The sequence below is a fragment of the Rhinopithecus bieti genome, unplaced genomic scaffold (genome assembly GCF_001698545.2).
Source record: "Rhinopithecus bieti isolate Rb0 unplaced genomic scaffold, ASM169854v2 scaffold_16097, whole genome shotgun sequence".
NCBI lineage: Eukaryota > Metazoa > Chordata > Mammalia > Primates > Cercopithecidae > Rhinopithecus > Rhinopithecus bieti.
The window spans coordinates 746034-772504 of NW_016808851.1; the positions used below are offsets into that span (position 1 = coordinate 746034).

The 26471-nt window shown below is 39.4% G+C and overlaps 1 protein-coding gene across 2 annotated transcripts in view; it reads left to right on the forward strand.

Moving 5' to 3' along the window:
* PLEKHG1 (pleckstrin homology and RhoGEF domain containing G1) overlaps positions 1–26471 on the forward strand; it is a 249421-nt gene that overhangs the window by 34586 nt on the left and 188364 nt on the right. The window contains exons 1-2 of one of the 2 annotated variants that reach the window (XM_017887628.1): positions 671–986; positions 16736–16794. The gene's annotated coding sequence lies outside the window, so the exon portion shown is untranslated. Of the gene's footprint in view, positions 1–670; positions 987–16735; positions 16795–26471 lie in introns of those variants that run through there. The other variant, XM_017887627.1, reaches the window with a different exon arrangement.

The following is a 26471-nucleotide window of genomic DNA, read 5'->3' on the forward strand; positions in this document are numbered from 1 at the left end:
AGTGAGGAGTTATTATTTTATAACTTAAAAGTAAATTTAAAGAGTTCTTCCAAAGTTTGTCTCTTTGCTTTTATCATCAGCCTTGGCCAACTGGACACACAGAGGGCTGCTCTCAGGGCCTCAGGTGCCTATGGGGTACAGTCAGACTGGGTGGCCTGGGCCTTGGTCGTGGGCAAGGTGGGCAGGTTGGAGAGGCCCCCGTGTGAGTGTTGCCTGCATTGGCCATACCCCTCTACCTGGTCTCTCCCTCTTCCTCCATGTCCTGTTCTCAACAGGATGGCAGGAACATGTGCAGGCTGGTAACAGATGTCCTAGGGCCATTATTCAGGAGCAAAAAACAAAGGAGAGAATAATTTCACAAACATTTATTCTTACATGGGCAGTCTTGGTGAAAGGATACTGATAGTTAAAAGACAAGGAGTGGGTAACTGAGGAGAACTTTACCTTCAAGTGATGTTTTAAAGAACACTTTGTAAGACCTTCTGCCATGAAATGATACATGTCACTAATCACTGGTTTAATTTGCCAAAAAGTTTCTGGGGAAATAAGCTTGAGGATCAAAGACTAAAATTTGCATACATTTCTAGTATGATTTCATTTGAATTTCCCCTTTCTAACTTAGCTGATATTTTGCTAATGACTTCTGTATTTTCGCTTTTAAACTGTTCTATGAAAATACCTTATGCAGTGCTTTCTTTAAAACCCCATTTGTTGATTTTCACTACGCTGAAAGCACACTTTATGTCTGGGAGCAACCAAATAACAAATTTGCTCTCCTTTGAAGACTCATCATTTCAGTTAAACATTTTAAAATAATGACAATGGGTCTCGAGTTTCAAAGTTGAGACCCAATTTCTGCACTTGAGGAAATCACTGGTCTAATCAGAGGGCAACAGTGTCATCTGGAAATGCCGGCCCAGGGATGCCATCCAGACGGAGGTCATGAATGCTGGAAGTGGGTCTCGCAGGGTGAGAGGAGTCACCAGGTAAATACGGGTTGGAAGGAGCTGGCAGGCAGAGCAGGGAGCAGGGCCCAGTCAGTCCAGGGCAGCAGGGAAGGGGGAGTCTGGGCAGAAATGTTTCCAGGCAGCTCAGTATTGCTGGCCCGTGCATCCTGAGACTTGCTCGAGTTGCAGGTGAAGCTGGTGACGATCAGGTAGCATGCGGAGCTTTAGCTGGGACAGGGTTAGCCGAGAGCCTGTCATGTAGCTGCTCTCTGGGCACTGGGAAACATAAGTCTGGAGGCTTTGGCTGCAGCTGCAGAAAAAGATGCAGGGGCCTCTGACGATGGAGGCCTCAGTCATCTCAGAGGTGTTTCAGGGGTTACAAGCCTGACTGAGGTCAGAGATGAGGAAGGAGAGGGTCAGAAACAGTGATCCTAAACCAATTTGGTTGAGGCAGAAGATACTAATGGCTGAGGGGAGGAGAGAGGGAGCGTAGACTCTAAAGGGGAAGCTTGTTAGGGATGATCAATTGTATCATCCTACGTGGAAGCTGAGAGCCAGTGCAGAGGGTGAGTTTGGATGTGTGGGAGGCAGCAGTGTATGGCCGAGATGGGGAGTGCTGGTGACCAGGTTGCCCCTCTGCAGTTCTGACCGTCCCTCTTCTATACCTGAGGGAGGAGGGGAAGAAGAGTGAAGTTGAGGCTGGGCACGGTGGCTCAGGTCTGTAATCCCAGCACTTTGGGAGGCCAAGGTGGGCGGATCATCTGAGATCAGGAGTTGGAGACCAACCTGACCAACATGGAGAAACCCCGTCTCTACTAAAAAAAAAAAAAAAAAAAAAATGCCGGGCTTGGTGGTGGGTGCCTGTAATCCCAGCTACTCTGGAGGCTGAGGCAGGAAAATCGCTTGAACCCAGGAGGTGGAGGTTGCAGTGAGCTGAGATTGAGCCATTGCACTCCAGCCTGGCCATCAAGAGTGAAACTCTGTCTCCCCCCAAAAAAAGAAAAAAAGAAAGAAAAAAAAAAAACTGTGATCAAGCAGCCACATGGGAGGTAGAAAACAATGTGAGAATGGTTTTATGATATAGTAAAATGTGTGGCCTAGGGTAGGCTAGGAGAGCTTGATGGACTTGGTGAAATTTTAAAACAATAGTTGGGGAGAAAAAGGATGGGAAGCTCAGGAGGCAAATCGTATGCCCTCAGTATGTTATCCAGTGCCACACTGACTTCCACAAAAAAAACACGCTCAAGACTAACTTGAAAAGTGCATAGAGGTCAGAAACTCAGCTTTGGGATAAAGCATTTTTTGTAAAGAGTTAAGTGAATAAAAATCAACATCTAAAATACTTCAACTGAAAGAAAAAATAGATTCCCCATCATTAGAGCCAGTGGTTGAAATTCAGACATATGGAAAAATTTAACTTTCAATTCCAGGCTCTAAGCCTAATTCTGAAAGAAAACCCATTAAAGTAATGAAGTAATAAAACAAATGAACAATAAAGCTTGATTTTGTAGAGAATAGAAATGCTTGGAGATACATCATCATTTTCGTGCTTGTGGATTCATACAGACACCAGTATCTTTGCCTGAAAGTTACAAGGCTGTGGTTTGTAGCTGACCTCAGAGTAGGAGTGGGTAGGAATTTACAGGATGTTATTCTTCTAAGAAGAGTTGGGAGCATTTTTGGGGGATGTAGAAACTTAAAACAATCCAGGTGTTAAAGTAGTTAAGGGACTCTTCTGGAAAAATAATTAGTTCTTAAATCTGTTTAATTTGAATATTCAATAGAGCTATCACCAGGAACCAAAGGAAGTGAAAATGAGGGGCAGATATGGTTCCTACCCCTAACGGGCTTATCACAGAATGCCTTGACTTTCACACAAATGCTTTACATCATTTCATTACCTTTACTCTGGCACATTCCAATTAGCTTCCTGGAGAGCAAGTAAATTGCAGCTTTCACAGACTTTTATTCTTTTTAAATTTTGTTTTTGGAGTTGTGGAGACTGTGTGCTGCAAATTTGGCTCTTAATAAAGGACTTTGAAATGTTTTTAATGCCCTGAAATAACTGAATGGGAATCTTAATAGTCTTGTAATTAAAATGAAAAATAGAGAAGTCACGGGTGGACATTTTAGGAGTGTAGTTCTGTTGTTTCTTGTTTGGGAATTTGTGGATACACTAAGTGTAAATTGTAGTTAAAAATGGGGAAGCAACCTTCTACTTTGAGCTAATTTTGTTCTTTTTAATGGTTCTACTTTCAGCTGTCTTCACTTACAGGACAATATCTCAGTTTACCTGGAGCCACGTTTATAAAAAATTATTTTCATGAGTTCAGTTATGTTAGTTATTATCACATGCATTTCCAATGAGCTGTGTATGTGGCATTTTTTGGTTTTCTTAGTTGCTAGACTCTGGGTTTTTAAGATAATTGATTTAACTTTTCAAGGAGCATAAATAAACTGTTAAATGTTCATGTTAATTATGAGCTACATCCTGATTTCAGGTATGGTTTTAAAACACTGTGTGTCTTTAAAAAAAGGAAACTTGATAGATGTGCAATGATCTGGCAGGGACTCGTTAAGCAGTTTAATATATTAAGGCCCCTGGTTTCATGCACTGTACGACACTCATAATGGGTGTTGATTATATGCTTGGTAACTAGCGGCTTACAGAAAGCAGGACTATGGGCTTTTTCTATTTTGAATTGAAAATAAACATCATATCTTTTGGGTGTTAACAGAGGCATTTTTGAGTTGAAGGGTATGAAACAATTATTATCTTTATGGTGAGTTATTATTTGCAGATAAGTTAATGGCTTCCTGTGCAAATAATTGTGGAGTCAGCATACCTAAGACGAGTTCTCTTTAAAGAAAAAAAAAATGTGTCTATAGATACCTCTTCAGGGTCATTACACAAACTTCAAAGTATTAATGCTTATGAAAAGACCCTTATTTTGAATTTTTCCTGTAACAGTTTTGCCATAAAATGGCCAGATCATTGTACATAACTCATGACTTTTATTTAAAAAGCTAGTGTAATACATGACACTCACACGCAGCCACACCTTTAGAGAGGGAGAGAGAAACAGCGCTGTGTCTTTTGAGCCATTTTGATGTGGATGAACTCTGGTTTCTCCAGCAGTAGCTGTAGTGGCAATGTGGAATCTAAATGGCTTATTACTGTAATTAATGTGGCTCAGTTGGTTTCCCCCTCTTTTTTTTTTCTTTTTTTGGTTCACTAGGGTCTTCTTCTTGTCCTTTTCTGTGATCATTCATCCTTCACAATAGTACAGACATGGGCCCTGGACAGGAGAGCAGATTTTCCTGTCCTTGGTTTGTTTATACCCTTGCTTTCATATCAGAGTTTAGATAAAAATCTCTTATTTAATCATTTTTAGTTGGCTTCACATGTTTGGAGTTCTAGGTTGTCCTAATTTTGAAATATTCTCTTTGTTAGAAGTTAGATGCCTCGTGAATAAGAAATGACCCATTGTGCTCTAAATGGATGTATTGTTTTAAAAATCTAAAGTTTGGAAAGGGTGAAATCAAATATTAAAACCTCATTCCTCAAGTATAGTCACTGCTAACAGTTGCTATATTTGTCTTGTCACCAACTTACATCTTTTCTAAAGTTTCTATTGAACCTTGGTCTGAAAAATGATATTAGCATCCTTTATTCATTTCTTCTACCCTATTACTAAGATGACAAACTAGTCCTGGTTTACACAGGACTTTCCCAGTTTTAGCTCTGAAAGTCCCATATGCGGGAACCCCCTTGGTCCCAAGAGGGTCTGTCACCCTACCCATGACCTCCCCATTAGCTAGACTCTGACTATTACAGTGTCACAGTTAATACACTTATTTCTTATTTCTTTAGCCTAACTATGAATATGTTTTTTGTTTTGTCTCTGAGTGGCTTCTGAAAACCTAAAGCCATTATGCAAATATTATTCACTGTGGAGACAAGTAATAGAATTAGATCCATAGAGAAAGAACGCCCATCATGGGTCATGAAATGTCGCCACTTGAAGGAGATTTACCCAGTAGCTTCACTTCTTTTTTTTTTTGAGACGGAGTCTGGCTCTGCTGCCCAAGCTGGAGTGCAGTGGCTGGATATCAGCTCACTGCAAGCTCCACCTCCCAGGTTTATGCCATTCTCCTGCCTCAGCCTCCTGAGTAGCTGGGACTACAGGCACCCGCCACCACTCCGGCTAATTTTTTGTTATTTTAGTAGAGACAGGGTTTCACCGTGTTAGCCAGGATGGTCTCGATCTCCTGACCTCGTGATCCGCCGGTCTCAGCCTCCCAAAGTGCTGGGATTACAGGCTTGAGCCACCGCGCCCGGCCAGCTTCACTTCTTTATAGACATTTCTCTGCTTTGGGGTTATATTTAGCTTTTCCGGAGTTTTTTTTGTTTTTGTTGTTTTCGTATTTCATGTCGTCCTCTTCCTTAGATTCCTTTTTTCATTTGGTAGGCTACTCCCTTTGAATAACTTTTGATGTATAATATGCATAGACTGTAGGCACTGTTATTGCATGTTTGAAAATGTCTGATTTTGTTTTCACACTTGATTATTTCAGTCTAGATTCAAAATTATTGTTTCTGAACTTTGAAGGCATTGCACCTCTGATACCTACAATCTAGTGTAGCCAATAAGTCTGATGTTAGACTTACAACATAGTTGATTGTGTGTGTGCATGGGTGTGTGTCTTTTTACCTCTTTGAACCATATAGGACTTTTTGCTTTATCCTTAGTTCTGAAATTTCATCATTATCTTTTGTCATCAGTTCTTTTATTTTGAGCTTTATTATCTGAAGTCTTCTCTAGCTTGGGATATTTTCTCCTCACTAATATTAATATATCTTCACCTAGAAATCGAGTAGGTGGATTTTAGACCTCTTGGAACCGATTCTTCCTTTATTATTTTCCTTCTCTTTGTTTTTTGTTGTATGTTCTGGAGATTTTCTTGGCTTGAATTTTCCAGCCTACTGAATGAGGGCTTAGCCATATAAATGCCATTATTTAATCCATTAGATTTATGTTTTGGCACTTATTTGTTTAAAATCTGAGAGCTTTCTCATTCTCGTTATTCTTTCCATGAAAGAAGTGTGAATGTCTATGGATATTGCTCTGGCCCTTAAGAAGGTATTGTTCTTCAAAGATGATCTTCTTGGATTGCTTATAATTTTTATTTTCCAGCATCAGAAGCACATACTGAATTTATTAAATTTTAGGTAGAATGTATTTCTGTTTTCCACCAAGGCCGCAGCTCCGGCTAAGTTAGGTGTCTTATGGCTCCTTGGAACAATTTAGTCTTTCCTACCTCCTGCACTCTCATGTCATTTTTTAATGTGTTTCCTTGCATCTCCCAAGTCTTCTATAAAAGCTAGTCCCATTGCCCTCCTTCCACCTCAAGTACACAGAAGGTTCTGGAATGCCACCCCTCCCCCGCACCACTCAGCCAGAAGCTGATTTTCTCCTAACATTCATTGACCCTTGCTTGAACCTTTCTTCTCATTGCCCCTCCCTCTCTTGCCAGGGTCACTCCTGCTAGTGTAGAATTTCTGAAGTGAAGGTAAATAAAGGTGTCAAGAGGACAAGAAAATTCCCAACCATGAGAGGGAGAGGATGGAGAATTCTGGGGGCAGGTAGAACCCCCCTTGCCAGGTACCGCTTGTGTAACAATTGCTGTTCAGTGGTGGGGAGCTTACATTTCTACCTCTTACCTAGAAACTTAATTAGACTGAAACGTAATTTCTCAAATTATTTTATGTTCCAAAATTCAGTTCTAAGTCAAAATTAGTGAATAGATGACCAAAATAGAAGCTATTAGAATTCTCTTTATGTAGCAGGGAATGGAATTATATAACCTGGATGCATTCCTGAAATTTCTTTGTGGTTTGGCTTCAGTAAATTACTACTTTACCTACAGCTTTAAAAGTATATTTAGACTTAAGTTTAAAGAGTGAGAACCACATGTGTAAACATCATTGAATACCATTCTTTTAATGAATGGGGAATGTTATTTATATTCTGTTTTCACTTCCTCTGGAAAGCCCATTTCTTTTGGGAAGGCTTTAACTTATATTGTACTCACCTTAGAAAGTGAAAAGAATTCACTTTAGTATATTTTAACCCAGCCACAAAATTTTCACTGTTGCTGCTGGGACCTGCTTGGCCCCAATCTCTGAGTACAGTGTTTTAAAATTGAACTGTCTTAAAATAGCAAGACAATATATATGCCACTAGAATAGAGGATGGGTGTGCTTAAGGGATTCAAATAACCCTTATTAATGCTTTAATTTTTTACAATGCTATGTATTTCTCTAGTTTTCTTTTTTAATTTTTAAGAAATTGACAATGAACATACTCATGGAATACATAATAATGTTCATCATCTCTAACATTTTATCATTTTTTGTGTTGGGAATATTCAATATCCTTCTAGCTATTTGGAACTACATATTATTGTTAATTACAGTCATCTATGGTGATATAGAACACTGGAATTTATTCATCCTGTCTAGCTGTAATTTTATGTCCTTTAACAAATCTCTCCCTATCCTTTTTTTTTTTTTATTTTGAAAAACAGTTTTGCAGTTAGTATTTCAGTGACAATGAGGCAGACAGGTGGGTGGGAACCGATGACCGAGAGCTTCCTGGGCTGGCCTGAAGAGTCTGGCCTCATTTGCGTAGCAATGGGGACCATTGGAAGGATTGAAGCAAAGAACTCCATATGATCATGCTTATTGTGTAGCTGGCAGGGTGCAAGTAGACTGGGAGGCAGACCAGAGGGGAGGTCTTGTGTAATGCATGTCGGAAAGCAGTGGAGCCACGGACCAGGCAGGAATTATGGTTCCTGTCCAATTCTGAACTTTTGTCCGGTATCAGTGGTGCTGCCATTAGACTAATTTGCTGGTTATTTTATAAAGCGTCCTTTTAGGGCTGGAAGGGACCCTGGAGGTTTTTATGCAACTGTCATTTTGTAAATGGTAAAAGCCTAAGGAAGTGAAATGACGCCTCCAAGTCAGACAGCTCATTAATAGCAGATCTTGGCCTTGGGCCCAAATCTTTTGATTCCAAAACCACTGCTTTCCCTGTAGGGTTACCCATCTGGCCCTACCTGCTGTCTGCAAAGCACATGTCCAGGCCAGCATCCCGCCAGTAGGACCTATCACCTGATTGTTGATGGTGCAGAATGTGATATTGACAGACTTTCTGTTTTTTTCTAGTCAGCTCATGACTGACTCTCCTAAATGACTTAATTATAATTTTCCCAACTCTTCCCAAATGCACAGCCTTGCCCAACTTTTTCAGAAGATGATCTTGACTTCTACTTCTCTGAGCAAATAGAAATCACTTGAGAACACACAGGGCCATGGCCTGCCACCACATCTACCAAGAACCATCATGTTCCTGCCTTTGTCATCACAGCAAGTGTGTCCCCATCTTAATTAACACTGGGTCCTGGGCTCTGGATCCTCGTTCTTCCTGTCTTTTCAGGGATGCTTTGACTTAACTCTTCCTTTTTCAGTATTTTCAACCCCTTCCTCTCTAAAAGATCTATCTTGTCACTATTTATATATCATCTGGACTCTCCGACGCAAAACCCTGCTTGGAATACCTACCCCACAATAGCTCTTTCTACTTCCCTCCCCTCAGGCCTTGTGTAAGATACATGGTGTTTCACTCATCGCCCTGAACTGTTTCCACTTTAGCCCTTACAATTTCCCCAAACTGCTCTCACTGACCTCATGCCACTAAATCCAGTGAGCACGTTCTACTTGGTTATTCATTTAACAATTATTTGCAATCATCTGCCATGTGCTGGGCATCCGGCATGCTGTGGTACACAGAGAAATGAGGTCTCCTGTGGTCTAATGTTGGGGACAGATGTTAAAGAAATACCTATAGTTGCTGAATATTTAGATCAGAAAGTGCAAATCTAACTAATTTTATGGCAGGAGTACTATATGTCAGTTTTTTAGTGGGCACTAAATGTCAGTTTCATAGTGAAAAACTTGTGGCTAGAGAATGCTCTAGCTTATCTGTGCACTTTGAGTGTCCTGCTCTTTAATCTGGGTTTAACTGTACACACAGCCAAATGCCCCCACTATTAGAGGCTCTTTTACCTTTTATGTAGTCAAGATATCTTGGCTGAACATGTGCATAAACAGAATCTGAAGAAATATTACTCTGTTCATGGAGTTAGAAACTAGAAACCATATATACCTATATTATAAATAAAATTATTCTAAAATAAACAAGTTTAATATAGTCTAAACTGGCAAGATAGATTGAAGAAAACCCTAATGGCTTCTGTGAAGGAAAGCAAAAATATTATGCAGAAGAGATGATCTGTGAGGTTCAGACTCTATGAAAGATTTTTGAAATGGTAAGCATATTCAGTTTTGAACCATTTTAAGATCAACAAAATAACCGTGTAAGCACATGTTAGATATGCTAATGAAGGTTTAGTGAAAGTAAAAGTTTTCTCAAGTCCAGATTGAAAATGGCAAGGTGTTTTTGCATATGTCAGTTGTCTCTCTCTTATTTTCCTCAAGTGCTACATTATTCAATTTTAACAGTTCCCCTCTTTTTAGAAGTAAAAATGGTCCATGTTAGCAAAACCAAAGGTTTCCAGGAAGTACTGGTGGCTGTAGTGCCGTGGAACGTGTGGATGAATAAATCACCGTTTGGTAGTAGCTGTAAAACGTTTTATTGGAAGCCAGCCCTTCGTATTCATGTTTCCTTTTTCCCTCCCCTGAAACTGAAAGCTCATTGAAATGGCCTCAAGATAGATGTTAAGTAAAAACTCTGTGATATATTTGGAAGTTCTCTTTTTTAAAAACCAATATGTCAAAGCCTGTTTAACTTGACTGATGTGGAAAGGAAAAAAAAAAAAAAAAAAAGCAAAAGGAAATTACCCTTCTAAATAGAACATTTTCAAGTGATGTAATACTTTTTTCCATATGTTGCCTGAATAAAGTATATTTTTACAGAAGCCTGGTTAAAAAAATTGTGCTTCACCATTAATTAATGGGCGAATACAGATTCAGGTTTTAAAGTTATCTCCTAAAATATTAGTTTATTAAATAAGTGGCACAAGAAACTTAATATCCTGTGTCCCTTTATCAAATCTGTTTGACATGTGAGACAGTACAACTTTGGAAACCACAGCCATCTGAATTCTGTTCATTTGAGGGAATTTTATTATTTTAATTAACATTCATTTTCACTGCTTGTTAACACATTCTGAATTGCTTGAAGTTATTGACCTAGATTGAAAGAAGCTCTTGAACTCTATAAAAGGTGGTGCTTATAAATTTTTTCTGCTTAGAAAATGTTGCTCAGTTTCTGTGGCTTCCTCCATTTTATTACATGTAGAATCTGCCAAAACCTTGCTAACTTTCATAATTGCCTTCCTTTTCCCCGTTTATGCCTGGACTTGAGTATCTCTGGAAAGTCTTGTCTTACCCATAATTTTCCTCCACCAGTATGCTACCAAGACCCAAATTTTAATAGCAAAGTTGTATTTTGTTATGCTTTCAGAAATTTACTGTATAACTACAGTTGCCTTTGGGCATTGTCTTTAATGCTGTGCCAGCCATCCCACTGGCTAAAGGTCCCATGACAGTAAGGACTGAATCTGTCCCAGTCATGGCTGCATCCTTAGCACCTGCACTGGTATGCTGTTGGTGCTCAAATGTTGGATGTATTCAAGGCATTTTAGGAGTAGCACAGGCTGCTCAAGTAAAAGCATTGATAACTGTATTACAGCACTTGTGATATAGCTGCTATCCAGTTTGTCTCCTGGTATGTATCCCTTCAAGAACCTGATGTCTTAGACAGTGGCTCAGTATTTTTCTATGTAACCCTAGTGTCTATAACAGCACCTGTAATAGTAGCAGTACTTAAGTGATGCTCATTCATTGAAGAAACATTCCCTACTTTTTACATTTTTGCCCAGCATCCCGTCCAACTTTAAAAACTCAAGGAAAATAGTGACAGAATCCCCAGTTCTTTGGCCAGCTTTTCTTTATTAAGAGGCCATCTTTGCTGTAAGTATGAAAAACAGAGACATACCAGGGAATATGAGGAAGAGGTCACCTACTGGAATGCCTCATCTCTAACTAAAAGTATTAGAATTAATTATCCCTTGCCAGGTCACTATGCCAATTTTTAGTCTGTTTAAAAAAAAATAGGAAATGGTAAAAATCTAAGGTCTGGACCATCAAAATTTGGTGTTGAGTTCTTGTTGTTTGTCTGCTTTTAGTTTCCTTTTTAAAAGCTCACAGTCAACTTACCATGAAATCTAGCCCAGATTCTGGAAGCATCTGTTATCAGTGTAACACATCTTAATAATGTAGTAAGAACCTCAAATCAATCCTGCCTCATATTGGTGTGTGTCCTGTGGAACCTAGGAATTGATACAAACTGGAAACTGAACTAATCTTAAAAGCTCAACTCACTTCATAGATTGTATTTACATGCAGCATGTGGTGCCTGATGAGACAGGCAAATATAATATACCATATCTGGATTGAGTGGGGAGAACCTTTCTTTTGACAAATCTTTCCTAGTATATCTGTCAAAGCACCACTGAAAACAATTCAATGGATTAAAAACTGCTTGATGTATGTAGCTTTTCTAAAATGTGAGCTGTGTTTCTTGAAGATACCATACTTCATTCACTTTGCAATTCCTCATGCCTGCATAGTGCCCGGCTCATACCAGGCATTCACTACATAATTGAATCAAATGATGAGTAAAACTCATATATGTACTGGTTAGGAGACTAAGAAATATCAGCTACCAAAAGATTTGTACCTCTCCTGTGTGGTTTCCACTTCCAAATTCTAGGATTTTTCCCCCTAAGTGATTGACACCCACTTTTTTTTTTTTTCTTTCAGAAGAAGAAATGGCCATTTGCATGTATCATATTAGAAATTAAAATTGACTTGGATTACAGGCATGAGCCACCATGCCCGGCCGACAGTGTTTTTTGTATTCTTCTTATTTTTGCAACTTTTCTTGGTATTTCCAAATATATTCTTTTAAGTTAGTAATATCCTTTCTAGAAAAAAACCAGGATACTTTTTAAAAGGTAACTTCTCCAGGAACAACAAAAGATCCCTAAAATACATCTAGTGAAAGATACATGAGACCTTTATGTAGAAAATGGAATAATTTTAACTTCATTGGAAGTTATTTTTAAGGATCTAAATAGTGTGGAGAGGTAACATGTTCATAGACAATATCATTATTGTAATGTAAAGATGTTGATTTTCTCATATGTAGATGTAGTGCAACTCCAATCAAATTCAACATGCTTTTGGTGGAACTTAGGTTAATTCTAAAATTTATACAGAACAGAGATTCAAAAGTAGCCAAAATAATTCTGAAGAAGCACGTAGAAGGATTTACCAATGTTACTTGTAGTTACAAAATCATAGATTTTGTATGTTGGCTTATCCTCGAACCCTATGTGTTTGCAGGATGGCTGCAGCAGCTCTTCCCTCTCTTGTTCTTATCTAATAGTGGGAAAAGTTCTGTTTCCTTCTTCATAAAACCCAAAAATTAGATCTCGGTGGCCCTGATTGGTCTGGTGTGGGCCATGTGCCAATCCATGAACTAATCACAGTAATTAGGGGGATGAAACATGATGAATGGCTTAGCCTAATTAATGTCATTCCGAGCACATGGGCTGGGAGTAGAGCAAGGGACAGGAAAATGTTGGTGTGAATGCCAGAAGGAGGGTAGATGGATGTCAGGCTTCAAAACCAACAGATGATGTTATTCCACCCACTTCATAGAAGCCAGTTTGTATTACACAAGCCATTTTTACTTGCTGATGTCTATGAATAAAATGAAACAGCTCAAAGAAGGGCAGGTAGAAGCAAGAAAGGGGTTTTGATGTTGCAGTGGATGTAGAGTCCCAAGTTACCTAGCTGACATTCTCAGATTGGAATGGACAGATGTGACATGGCTCTTCAGGATGGCAGGTAGAAGCAGCAGCAAGAATCTATTCCAAATAGAGATTATTTTGAGATTTACCTGATCAGATTTTATATCCCCTCAAAATATTCCCTTTGTTTTGTGTACTTGACCATCTTTGTTACTGACTTAAATCATATTTTCTGGAAACTCATGGGAGGAACATTGATAGATTTACCCTTTTGGCATTATTACAGTTCGATACTGATCTGAAGTCCTGTCATTTCTGGTAGCCCCTTATATGGATTTCTCCCCTCACTTTGTTTCTTTTACAAAGTTCATGTGTTTTACTCAAGAAACAACACATTTTGTGCTTATGAACAAATTTATTGGACTCGTATATATCAAACAATTGACATTTTCCGGAAAATGTTTATGCTTTGGGTCTTTGCATAGTCAGTATCATTTTTAGAAGTGTTATTATCAGACATGACTTTAAATCAATCTTGTTTAAGCCACACCTAACTCAGACCATTAAAAGCCACTTTACTTAGTCACATAGAATAACAATGGCCTTTTATTTTGTCCTGCATATAAAAAGCAAGGTTGGTCTTTTTCGTGGGTAATTGTTGTTAACATTCATTCTGGAATAACTAGAATTGATCCACAGTTATTGTCAGGGACACACAGCTTTGAGTCTGTTGTCTAAAATTAAAGGTAAGCTTATTTTAGACGCTGTAGTTAAAAGGACATGGTGATACGTTGGTCTCCTTTTTACAAAATCAACCCTGACATTTTATTTATTTTTATACTCAAACTCACATGAGTTGTGTTTTGCCCATATAACTTATTTTAAACATCACCTTGCTTATAGTGTGGACTTTAAGTTTAGAATTGTTCTTTGGCCAAAAGCAATAAAATGTGACCTTTTTTACCGTGATTCAGTGAAGTGCAGTCAGCATTTTCTCTTCACAAATATAACACTGATGGCTATTTTTAACACTTCCCCAACCTTCAGAAGTGTAATGAAGTTTTGTTTTGACGTGAAATTCTATTTGGATTTAATGTCCTGAGTATAATATATTAGTGGATTTTGCACTTAAGGCCAGATAATCAAATATTCTTAATTTTTTTTTAAATCCTATTTTGAATTTATAGAACAGCCTCTGAGGTTCTCAAGTATTCGCCTATAAACATTGCTGATTGTAAAAGCCCTCTTGCTGTTCTCATATTCCTATAATAACCAAAATTATAAATTCATTGGTTTACCTCATATTGAATTTCCTGACTAGACGATGCTGTTTTCTTTTTTAAAAAAATACATTTGCATTTTCATCATTTCTCACGAGGGAATCATTGTCTAAAGATTACTTTAAATGTCTTCTATATAGATTCTTTAAGCATTATTTTTCTGAATATGATCTATTCTCAGACTGTCTTCATTTTCATTTGTTTATGACTCATCATTTCTGCCACTGGATTAAAACCAGTGCTTTTAAATAGCTTGTTTTAAATGATCTTAACCTTTACTATTTCTAATAGTTTTTAAAAAGATATTTATTTTGTGGTATCTTTCTAGGTATTCAACCTCGTCACCTGCTGATGGAGGTAATTTGGCAGTTCATTTTCTTTCACTGTTGCCCAGTGAACATCTTTTATTCCTGACTTTTAATAAAAATGTCTGTTGATTTCAGGTCTTCTTAAAAATCATGGCAAACTATCCTATTTCTGCATGCACTGAGAGATGACCGTATGTAGATGCTGAGTTTACCCCATGCCATTTTGGCATCTTTGAAGATAAGAGTAGGTGTTGATCTTCTGTGACCTATTGATAGGGCGTAATGGATCTATTTATATAATATTTATAGAATAAACCTTATCTATGTAGATGTGTTGTATACTAGAAATTGAGTTTTCTGAGCACTTAATTTAGGGCTCTTACATCTTACCTAAGTCAAACATGCCTCTTTTCTCTCTTTGTACCTTATCAGATTTGTGCTGGCTTTATCAAATTGGGGAGCCTCATTTTTCCTCTCTCTTGAAAGCTTTTCATATCATTTGGGAATTATCTAATCCTTGAGGTAAACCATATATATTAGTTGTTTAGCCTTTGTATTTTTGGTTCAGTGTTGATAATTAAATATCACCTTATAAAACTGTTTCCAATGAAATGTTTGAATTTCTTCACAGGATATTTTTATATAGTATTCATGATTTTTTTCATCCTTTCCATTTCTGTGATATAGTCCTCTAATAATTCTAGTTTTGTGTTGGATTTTTAAGACCAAATTTGTCAGAAATCTGCCCATGAAGTATTTCGTTCTGCAATGAACCATCTACTGGGTTTTAAATATTTAAATCACAGAATCCTGCTTTTGTTTTTATTTCTGTCTTGCCTATATCATATTTATTTAAGACTTAACTGAGCTTAAATATTTAATTTCTTTATTCCCTTCAATGAAAAAGTACTCATGTTACAAATGAAACTGCATTGTTTTTACTCCTCGTATGCAGAATAAAATTAGCTAATTTTCATTATCCCCACCCATTTCCACATTTTTGATGATTTGAGCTAGGGTTTCAGACCTAGGTGGAGCTAATTATAGTAAAGCTTTTATTAAGTTTTATTTTTTTTTCAAAATTTTGGAAGCCAGCACTCTAGTTGGGCTGTTTTTATAATAATAGCACATTCTGTGCCTGCCTTTAATGTTCCCCACCAGTGCTATTGTGTAGCTACTGTTTCACTCTGAAGTTTTTCTTTTGATTCATCCCTCAGTCAACTGGAATATATTCGAGTAACTTTTTTTCATGAAGATACCCAGCTGAGAAATTTCTAGGCACTTTTTTTTTTTTTTAAATTTTAAAACTCTGCAAATGTTGAAATGTCTGTGGTTCTTTCTTTTTAAAAACAGTGACCAGGCTGGGCACAGTGGCTTATGCCTGTAATCCCAGCACTTTGGGAGGCCGAGGCGGGCAGATCACCTAAGGTCAGGAGTTCAAGACCTGCCTGGCCAACTTGGTGAAACCCTGATGCTACTAAAAATACAAAAAATTAGCTGTGTGTGGTGGCATACACTTGCAGTTCCAGCTACTTGGGAGGCTGAGGCAGAAGAATTGCTTGAACCTGGGAGGTGGAGGTTGCAGTGTGCCAGGGTTGTACCATTGCACTCCAGAATAGGTGACAAGAGCAAAACTTTGTCTCAAAAAAAAAAAGAAAAAAAAGAAAAACCAAAACAGTGACCAGAAAAACTGCAGCCGCAAATTTCACCAGATGTAAGCCTCACCCCAATGAGCTCGACCCCTCAACTCTCTTGCACTGATGGAAAGTGAGAACTCAGGGAAGAGTGGCTATGGCCTTAGGCAGTTGTTGGAGGACTTGTGTTTTGGAGCTAGGGATGCTGCGGTGGACAAGGACTGAAATCTGAGCCTCTCCTTCCATTCCCTGCTTCATGGCCTCGAGTTTTCTCTCTTCTTTGTTGGGGGAAATTCTTCCTGGCTTCTGGCAAGTCACTGAACTCCTTTGTTTACAGAGCTGTTGTACGTTCACGTCTCCTTTTGAATTATCAGAGTATTTCAAGGGAAAGGAAAAAATCAAGGATGATAGGACATCAGTAACTTTCTAATACCACATCCTGTGAATCTTTTCATTTTTGAATTAAATGTTTATGATTATTGCTATAGGTCCAGTAGCATGATATGGCCTTTTCCTGGGAAAATCCTGGCCTTTGGGCATCTAGTCTTCCTTTTAAACCACTTAAAATTAGCCCTGATAGCTCATCCATGTTCCATTAAAAGAATTCTGAAAAAATAATATTTAGGTAAACAGCAATTTATTTTTTGTTTTTACTGCAGGTGAAGACTGATGAGAAGAGTCTGTGGGTGAAGACATTGAAAAGGTTTCAACTATACGAGTGAGCTCTTTTCATTTTTTTGCCACTTCAGTATGAAACATATGTTAAAAGCTTAACGTATTCATAATTTCAGTTTGTTGGGTATTTTTGTGTAAGTGTGCTCTGTAAGTCACATTTTCGATTTTCAAGTATAGCAGTCCCCCTTATCTGTGGGGGATATATTCCAAGCACCCCGTGGATGCCTGAAACCATGGATAGTATTGACTCTATATGAACTGTTTTCCCTACACATGCATATCTATAATAAGATTTAATGTCTACATTAGGCACAGTAAAAGATTAGCAACAATGAATAAGATAGAACAATTATAACAACACACTGTCATAAAAGTTATGTGAATATGGTTTCTCTGTCTCTCAAAATACTGTAATACTTTCAGACCACAGTTGACTGCAGGAAACTGAAACTGCAGAAAGTGAAATGACCTATTAGAGAAGCTACTGTAGTCATTTTTTTCTTTTTTTGAGACAGGGTCTTGCTTTGTCACCCAGGCTGGCTGGAGTGCAGTGGTGCGATCTCACCTCACTGCAACCTCCTCTCAATTTGAAATGATTCTCCTGCCTCACTCTCTGTAGTAGTTGGAATAACAGGCACACACCACCATGCGTGGCTCATTTTTGTATTTTTAGTAGAGATGGGGTTTCACCATGTTGGCCAGGCTGGTCATGAACTCCTGACCTCAAGTGAGCCACCACCTCGGCCACCTAAAGTGCTGGGATTACAGGTGAGAGCCACCACGCCCAGCCCTGTAGTCTTTTTTAAAACAGAAAAATCTATTCCCAAATAGTCTTTAGACTGGGCACAGTGGCTCACACCTCTAATCCCAGCACTTTGGGAGGCCAAGGTGGGCAGATCACCTGAGGTCAGGAGTTTGAGACCAGCCTGGCCAACATGGTGAAACCCCATCTCTACTAAAATATAAAATTAACTGGGCATGGTGGCACGTGCCTGTAATCCCAGCTACTCAGGAGGCTGAGGCAGGAGAATCACTTGAAGCAGGGCAGCAGAGGTTGCAGTGAGCAGAGATTGCACCACTGCACTCCAGCCTAGGGGATAGAGCGAGACTCTCTCAAAACAAAACAAGTCTTTATTTTATATAGAATAATGACAAATATTGTTACCAAAGGATAAAACATTAAAGGAAATGCGTACTACAGATTAACATACACAAAGACTCAAAATGGAATCAGTGTAATCGCTCAGGACCCATTTCAGAGTCATTTCTTCCCACTGGCCTTCTGGTGTTATTGAATTCGTCTTTAGGTAACATTTTAAATCCTTTTCATTGGTAGAAAAGTTCTGTGCTTTTTTTTTTTTTAACTTGTTTTTCTTTAAGATTGAAAATCTCATTTTAATTTGGTGGTAGTGGTTCTTGAAAATCCACAGTGACACTAAAAGGGAAAGTAAGGAAGAAGAGATATGCCTTTCTGTTAGGTCCAGGCAATTATTTTACTCTGTTTCTTTCCTAAGTACTTTAATTTATCAGGCTCTGACCACATTATCAACTATTTGTCAAGGCCTGCAATGGTAAACTACTGCTACTCAATCATACGTCAAATGCTTTCTAGAGTGTTAGGAATAGATGAAGAAATTTAGTCTGGTAAGCACAGTGGTATCACTTTTTACTGATAAAGAAGTTTATATTTTCAGCCGGGTGCAGTGGCTCATGCCTGTAATCCCAGCACTTTGGGAGGCAGAGCGGGGTGGATCACGAGGTCAGGAGTTTGAGACCAGCCTGGCCAACATAGTGAAACCCCTTTGCTATTAAAAATACAAAATTAGCCAGGCGTGGTGGCTCATGCCTATAATCCCCGCTACTTGGGAGGCTGAGGCAGGAGAATCCCTTGAACCCAGGAGGCAGAGGTTGCAGTGAGCCGAGATTGCACCATTGCACTCCAGCCTGGGCAACGAGAGTGAAACTCTGTCTCAAAAAAAAAAAGAAAAGAAAAGAAAAGAAAAGTTTATACTTTCAATTTTATACCAGGTCTTTTTTTTTTTTTAACCAAGCAATAATGTAAAACAATTAAAAGCTTAAGTGCAACAATGGGTTAGAGACTTGCCTTTAACTCACAAAATAATATTGCTTTATTGGAGACATAAATATTTAAAACACTGAACTGTTCTCGAAGTACTCAAAGTTATTACAAAGACAAATAGTATTTTAATAGAGTCAAGATTACTTTGCTTGTGTCAGAGTTCACCAGTGCTTTGCTAACTGGTAAAACAATGGTTTTCTTACTGCAGATTTTATTACTGGCAAGAAAGTCCCAGAAGTTCTTTTCTTTAACTTATGACTAGAACACTGAGTAGCTTGAAAATCAATAGGTCCTGGCGTAGAGCTGACTTATTCATTAGTCACAGTGCTCAGGGCCCGTGATACTTTTCAGTGGCCCATGGAATTGTTTTAACTTTATTTTTAAAACAGAAGAAAAAAATGAACATAGTAATAAGGAACATATAATATGGAACCCTAGCTTGGATTATATTTGTCTTTATACCAATGCAGTTGTAAAATTTAATTTAATACTTTTTCGTGGAGGAAGAGGCTCACAAAGGCGAAATTGTCCAAGGCCCACAGAAGTCAACACGGGGCCCCACCTGTGTTACAGGTGAGGCTCACCCCACGTGTGTGTGAGATTCAGTCATTTGGATGCATTAAAAAAAAAGAGTAAACAGGCCGGGCACAGTGGCTTACGCCTGTAATCCCAGCACTTTGAAAGGCCAAAGCTGGCAGATCGTTTGAGCCTAGGAGTTCAAGACCAGCCTGGGCAATATGGCAACACAGTGAGACCCCATGTCTGCAAAAAATACAAAAATCAGCTGGACGTGGTGATAAGCTCCTGTAGTCCTAGCTCAGGAGACTGAGGTGGGAAGATTGCTTGAACTCAGGAGGCAGAGGTTGCAGTGGGCCAAGACTGCGTCAGTGCACTCCAGCCTGAGTGACAGAGTGAGACCCTATCTCAAAAAAAAAAAGAAAAGAAAAGAGTAAATATTTCTGTTTTAGAAATGATGATCTTCTCTGTAAATGAGTCCATATATATGTCTGCTCATAAGAGAGATGCGTGCTTATATCAACAAAGGAAGAAAGAAATGGCATGTTGTTAGGCTAGCTTGCTCTAGTTGTTCATTCTGTTTTCCTAAAATCAAATAAATAGTTCCTTGTCCACACTCATTGATATTGTTTGCTTTGTAATATGACTAATTTATTTGGTGCTACAAAAGCTGCTAGATGGATAGATACAAAGATAATTTTCTGAACAAAATTGTCCCCACATTTTGTTCTCTGTGCCTTCTTGTCCAGGGTTTCACCTACCCTGGTTCTTTGATGGAAGGGCATCAGGGCAGAGCTGCCACTTAGGTGGCAGCATAGGACTGACAGCATAGGACTGCCCAAGTGACAGAAAGATGCACGTTCATGTTCCAGGGCACGTCCAGGCACCGGGTGCTGAGGGCGCCCTGATCTTTGCTGTTCTTGCTAGCATTTCCTGAGCCTCTTGTGCTGGTGAGTGGGATAACAGGATAGTGGCGTGCCTTTTATTAAAGACACCAAAGATTAGAAATGATAAGTTTTTTAGCCTAGATTTTGCCATTGCTCAGCACAGCTGTGCTCTGTAATCCGTGGTGCCTTGTGGCCCTACTGTAAGGCAGTCCTCGTCTCTGGAGGGTAGGCATCACTGTCCAGTTTCTTCCATCCCCATCTGACTGAGGCACTGACACTGCCCTCTCATGAGCAGGTGCAGGAGGACCACACTGAGCCCATCCCAGGTCAGTAGCTACTTTTGTGGTACCTTGGTATTGTATAATCTCAACATTGAAGGCCTTGTGGGATTGAAATATTACTGCTTTTTACCTCTAAGACTTAGAAATAATAAGGTGAAGGATGCTCAAGAAGGAATCAACACTGCTCAGCCCTTCACATGTCTTCTAGGTGACCTTGCTACTGTGTCCCAGGGCCCTGTATGTGTTTTCCTCAGGGCTGATGGATTTATTGTAAGGCAGCTAATAGAAGAATGATTGGTGGCTATAGCATAAATGATTCACATTATGAATAAGTAACTTGTTGTACTGAGCTAGACATTGCTAAGAATATAACCATCTGGGGGAATTCTTGGCAGAATGCCAGAGGACAGGGATGGAAATGCAATGTTTGATCTTTAGAAAGTCATTGAAGTGCTTTCCTTCAGATTCTTCCATTGCAAAATCTCCTGATTATCACCTGGCTTGGTGGTGTTATAAAATGATTTTAAAATATGTAAAGATTAAAATTGTTATACAAACCAAATATGGTAGTTACAAAAATATGCACAGAATTACAACATTTGGAAAGTGTGCAGATTAACTCTGCCTAAGTAGTGAACATCTCTTTTCCTTTAAAAAAGTCTCCTAGAGAAATAGGAATGCTTTTACACTGTTGGTGGGAGTGTAAATTAGTTCAACCATTGTGGAAGACAGTGTGGCGATTCCTCAAGGATCTAGAGCCAGAAATACCGTTTGACCCAGCAATCCCATTACTGGGTATATACCCAAAGGATTATAAATCATTCTGCTATAAAGACACATGCATGACCGGGTGTGATGGCTCATGCCTGTAATCCCAGCACTTTGGGAGGCCAAGGCCGGCAGATCACGAGGTCAGGAGATCAAGATCGTCCTGGCTAACACGGTGAAACCCCGTCTCTACAATAAACAAAAACTTAGCTGGGCGTGGTGGCGGGCGCCTGTATCCCAGCTACTCAGGAGGCTCGAGGCGGAAGAATGGCGTGAACCTGGGAGGCGGAGCTTGCAAGTGAGCTGAGATCAGCCACTGCAACTCCAGCCTGGGCGACGAGAGTGAGACTCTGTCTCAAAAAAAAAAAGACACATGCACACATATGTTTATTGCGGCGCTGCTCACAATATCAAAGACTTGGAACCAACCCAAATGCCCATCAATGATAGACTGGATAAAGAAAATGTGACACATATACACAATGGAATACTATGCAGCCATAAAAAAGGATGAGTTCATGTCCTCTGCAGGGACATGGATGAAGCTGGAAACCACCATTCTCAGCAAACTAACAGAAGAACAGAAAACCAAACAACCGCATGTTCTCTTAAGTGGGAGTTGAACAATGAGAACACATGGACACAGGGAGGGGAACATCACACACCAGGACCTGTTGGGGGGTGGGGGCTAGGAGAGGGATAGCATTAGGAGAAATACCTAATGTAGATGATGGGTTGATGGTGTAGCAAACCGACATAGCACATGTATACCTGTGTAACAAACCTTCACGTTCTGCACATGTATCCCAGAACTTAAAATATAATAAAAACTTTAAAAATATAAAAAATCAATTTAAAAAATAGTCTCCTAGAAGTTTGAATACCTTAAGGTGGTATAGGGACTAGATATTTTGTAGGGGAAACTTCGTCATTGTAGACCCTTTAGTTATAGCTGGTGAAGAATCTCAGGGGCTCCCTAACTCTTCTTGAGAGAAAAAGGGTATGAGTTTCAAAAACAATACTTGTTTTCTCTCAAAGGGGTGACCTTCGGAGTGAGGAAGGAACTAGCTCCTGTTCCTGTCCTTGAAACTGGGAATTAGGAGCCTCTTGGACAGTATGTCCTCAGTTTTGTAGAATTATGGTAATAGTTTTCTGTTGAAAATGAGGAGGGCAAGGGGACATCGTGGTCAAATAAGTTTGGGATTTCAGTAAGGTTAATCAGCTCCTGTTGCTGCAGACTCTTACATGCTGCCCTGAATGGCATGTGTTCAACAAGGAGGTGTTATAGGCAGGGTTTCCCAACCTTCATTAAGCATGGAACACCTCCTTTCATGCCACCACGCCTTTAATTTTAAACTACTTTAGTAGTTTAAACTACTAAAAACTACTTTAGGGCCAGGCGTGGTGGCTCAAGCCTGTGGTCCCAGCACTTTGGGAGGCCAAGACGGGCGGATCATGGGGTCAGGAGATCGAGACCATCCTGGCTAACACGGTGAAACCCCATCTCTACTAAAAAACACAAAAAAACTAGCCGGGCGTGGTGGCGGGTGCCTGTAGTCCCAGCTACTTGGGAGGCTGAGGCAGGAGAATGGCATGAACCCGGGAGGCGGAGCTTGCAGTGAGCCAAGATCCGGCCACTGCACTCCAGCCTGGGCGACAGAGCGAGACTCCGTCCCCCCCAAAAAAAAACTCCTTTAAACTACTTTTATTTTTAAACCTATTACCATATTGTTCTGTGGAAGATAGTTTGGCAAATGCAGATTTAAGGTCAACCGGCGAAGAGAAGTGGCCAGCAGAAACACAGAAATGGGTTACAGGAAGAAATATGAATGGATTGAAGCAATAATTGCATTCTGCCCCTGTTGGAGGAGCTCAGAGAAAGACCATTTGGAGGACAAAGTTCTATACGATAGTACCATGCACTCTAGCTGGATAACTTGTGATGGCACCAACCCTCATGTTTGCTAGTTAGGGAGCCCGTGGCCTTTTACTATCTTGTTGGGCTGACTCTGCTTCGTGCATAAAAGTGATAGGGCATCCCAAAACATTTAGTTACAGCACTGGCTCCAGGACCAATGAAGAATGACTTTCAGTCATCTCAAATTCTAAGGTGAAAATTTGTTTAGACCTTTTGCTATCAAACTACCTCCAATCTAATAAGACTTAACAGATCCTGATGGACTCCTTAGGCAACACATGGTTCAAAGAGAAGTGGCATAAAATTACTTAGCCAAAGTTGTTATTGATAACTTCATTAAAAGTGACCTCTGTGGGATGATCAAGAATTTCTGCTTTGTAGAAAGCACTGAGCTAAGTATTGTGAAGGATATGAAGGCAAAGATACAAGGCTTCTGCCAAGAAATTAGAAATTAATCTGAAATTTACGGTACCAAAGCAGTTAGAAAGGTGATCAGAAGAAATGGGCTTTGCTTGTGAAAGGGCTGTGTCTTTGAAAATACTGCATGTTTTCTGTTGGTTGGGTACAATTATTTGTTAAGTCAAAATTGTTTAATTATTATTCAAATCATCAACATCCTTCTCTACCTGATCTGTCATTTTCTGAGAGAGCTGCTTTAGAGCTCTCCTTGTGTTGGTGGATTATCAGTTTTTGCTTTTAGTTGTATCAATTTTCCCTTAATATGTTTCAAGGCTATGTTTTAGATACATAATGGTTAGCAAGTTATTCACTTGTTATAAAGCTAGGTACAAGATCATTGTTGTACTTTAAAAACCAGATAGAATATCATAGCCCATGCAGTATGGAATCATGGATGTCTCGTGTTCTTAACATCTGCAGCTAATGATCAACTTGGAGAGACCCATCAGGGGCTTGCTCAGGGACCATTCTAATAGGCACGGAAAGGCTATCACCTAAAATGTCAAAAGGACCAGATGGGCCCAGTAGTACCAAATCTGCTTTTAGCAGCTGTAAATAAGGAATCCAGTGTCTGGAACAGACATTTAGTTATAATATTTGAAAAACTTGTAGAAGCACTGGGCCAGATTCCCCAAGCTTAAGAAGTCGATAAAACAAAATTACCCACCTTTAGGCTTTAGGTAATCAAAGCCTGCATTCATGTTGACTGAGCTACAGCCAACCTTACCTCCCCGCCGCCTTGTCTCCTTTCTTCCTGTCTCATCCCAGATCCCAAACATCCTCATTTCAGTTGCATTGTTCAGGGTAGGCGTACTTCAGAAATCTGTGTTTTATTGCGTTATACCATCATGCCTTTTCTGTGCCATAGGAAAGCCTGTTCTAGAGGAAGATTACATTTGTGATAAAAACTTTTTAGAGTTAAGTAGGGTATTACAGCAATCATTGTGTTTTAAAATAGAAAGACATGGAATTGCAATTGATCTTAAGTCCTGTCTTAAGGCGAGTATTTTCTTTTAATATTCTTTGTCTTTAAAAAAATGTGGGGCCTAGCTTCTTACAGTGTTGTAACTTCATATACACTTTTTTGATTTCTAAAGCATAGTCATTCAAAGAGAAACGGAGTTCAGCAATTTCCCAGGTCCTCATAAATTGAATATAGCAACCAGACTCTTAGTCAAACACTTGCCAAATCATTTCTCTCTGGTTTCCCTTTAATTCCTAAGCCCCTGCCCTCATTTCTAAGCCTTTTCTGGGGTTTTCAATTGAGGGCTTCCAGTCACCTCTATGATCACGTGTTCTTAAAGCTGCGTCTACCTCCTAACTCTCCTGTTTGAGGAAATGAGGGGATTTTAGTACAGCCACATCACTTCTAAGCCATGTTTGACATCTGTCTCCTTTCCTCCTCCCTGCTCCTCACCCTGCCCTTAATATCAGATTTGTCAGCAAATCTCACTAAATTTACCTTACCATCTGTCTCATCTCTGCTTTTTCATTTGCACTGCCTTCAGAAAGGAAAAAACTAACATTTACGATAAGCTACATGCTGTATATTATTTCTTAATTCTTTTAGCCTTGTGCAGTTATCATTAATTGGATTTTACAGATTAGGAACCTGAAGCTTGCAGAAATCTAAGTCACTGCATAACTCATGCAACTGGCAGTTTTTGAAACAGTTTGAGGTCTAAATACCCAACTGCAACTCCAAGCCTTGTGTCATCTTCACAGCCGCGAAATGTGCACGCAGCCCAGCCATGCTGTGTGCACCCGTGTTGGGACTGGATTCTCTTTCTCTCTTGTTTCTCTGAACTCATGAACCTCCTGTTCATTCAGTCCACCAGGCTGGTCCACTCAAAGTGCTGAGTTAATTACGTCAGGTGTCTGGTCTAAAACTTACAATGACATATTGTTGCTTGCTCTGTAAGCGCCAAGGTATTTTTTTTTTCAGTTTTAATTCAAGTGTTCTAAAAAGTATTTTGGGTACAACCAGAACTCTCTCTGCTCCTTGGAGTCAGTGTGAAAGGAACATAGTGGGCTCTGGGATCAGCTAGACCTGGATGTGGATCATAGCTCACCTCTTCATTGGAAGGCCTCAGGCAAGTTATTTGCCATCCTTATCTACAAAAGCATGATGCTAAGTTCATTTCAGTTTAGTTGTGGATATCAGAGCATATGTATACAATGCCTGCCATAGTGAGTGCCTGGCCCTTGGCAGACTGTCAAATGGAGCTATGGAGCAGTAGCGGCAGTAATATTATTATCTAGACCTTATCTATCCTTTTAAACTCAGTTCAGATTCCCTCTCCTTTTTAAATTACTGCAACCTGATTTTATCTGCCCCTGCCTCTAAGTAGCTATATCAGTTAGCCTCTGAACAATTCATTTAGCAATTTTAATTATATATTGCTTCTTGACACTGCTTTGTGATCTTAAAAACCCTTCTTTACCTACTTGGTTGCTTTTCCTGAGTGCTGTTAATTCCTGCTCTAATGGACTAAAGTAATTTAAAGGCAGGACTAGGTCTTACACATGGCATGCAGTCCAGTGCCTTACATGTAACTATTCACAAACTTTTTTGATCCAAAATTAAGGAACGTCACATGCATTCATAAGAAACCAGTAAAAATAAGCTAAGTTGGTTTCAGATGCAGAGGATTCCCAGGAAGGTGTGTACATTGGCAATTAGCCCAAATGTCTTTGTTCATAATTTTTTTTTAAAGTAGAGACAGGGTTTCACCATATTGGCCAGGCTGGACTCGAACTCCTGGCCTCAAGTGATCTGCCCACCTCAGCCTCCCAAAGTGCTGAGCTTAC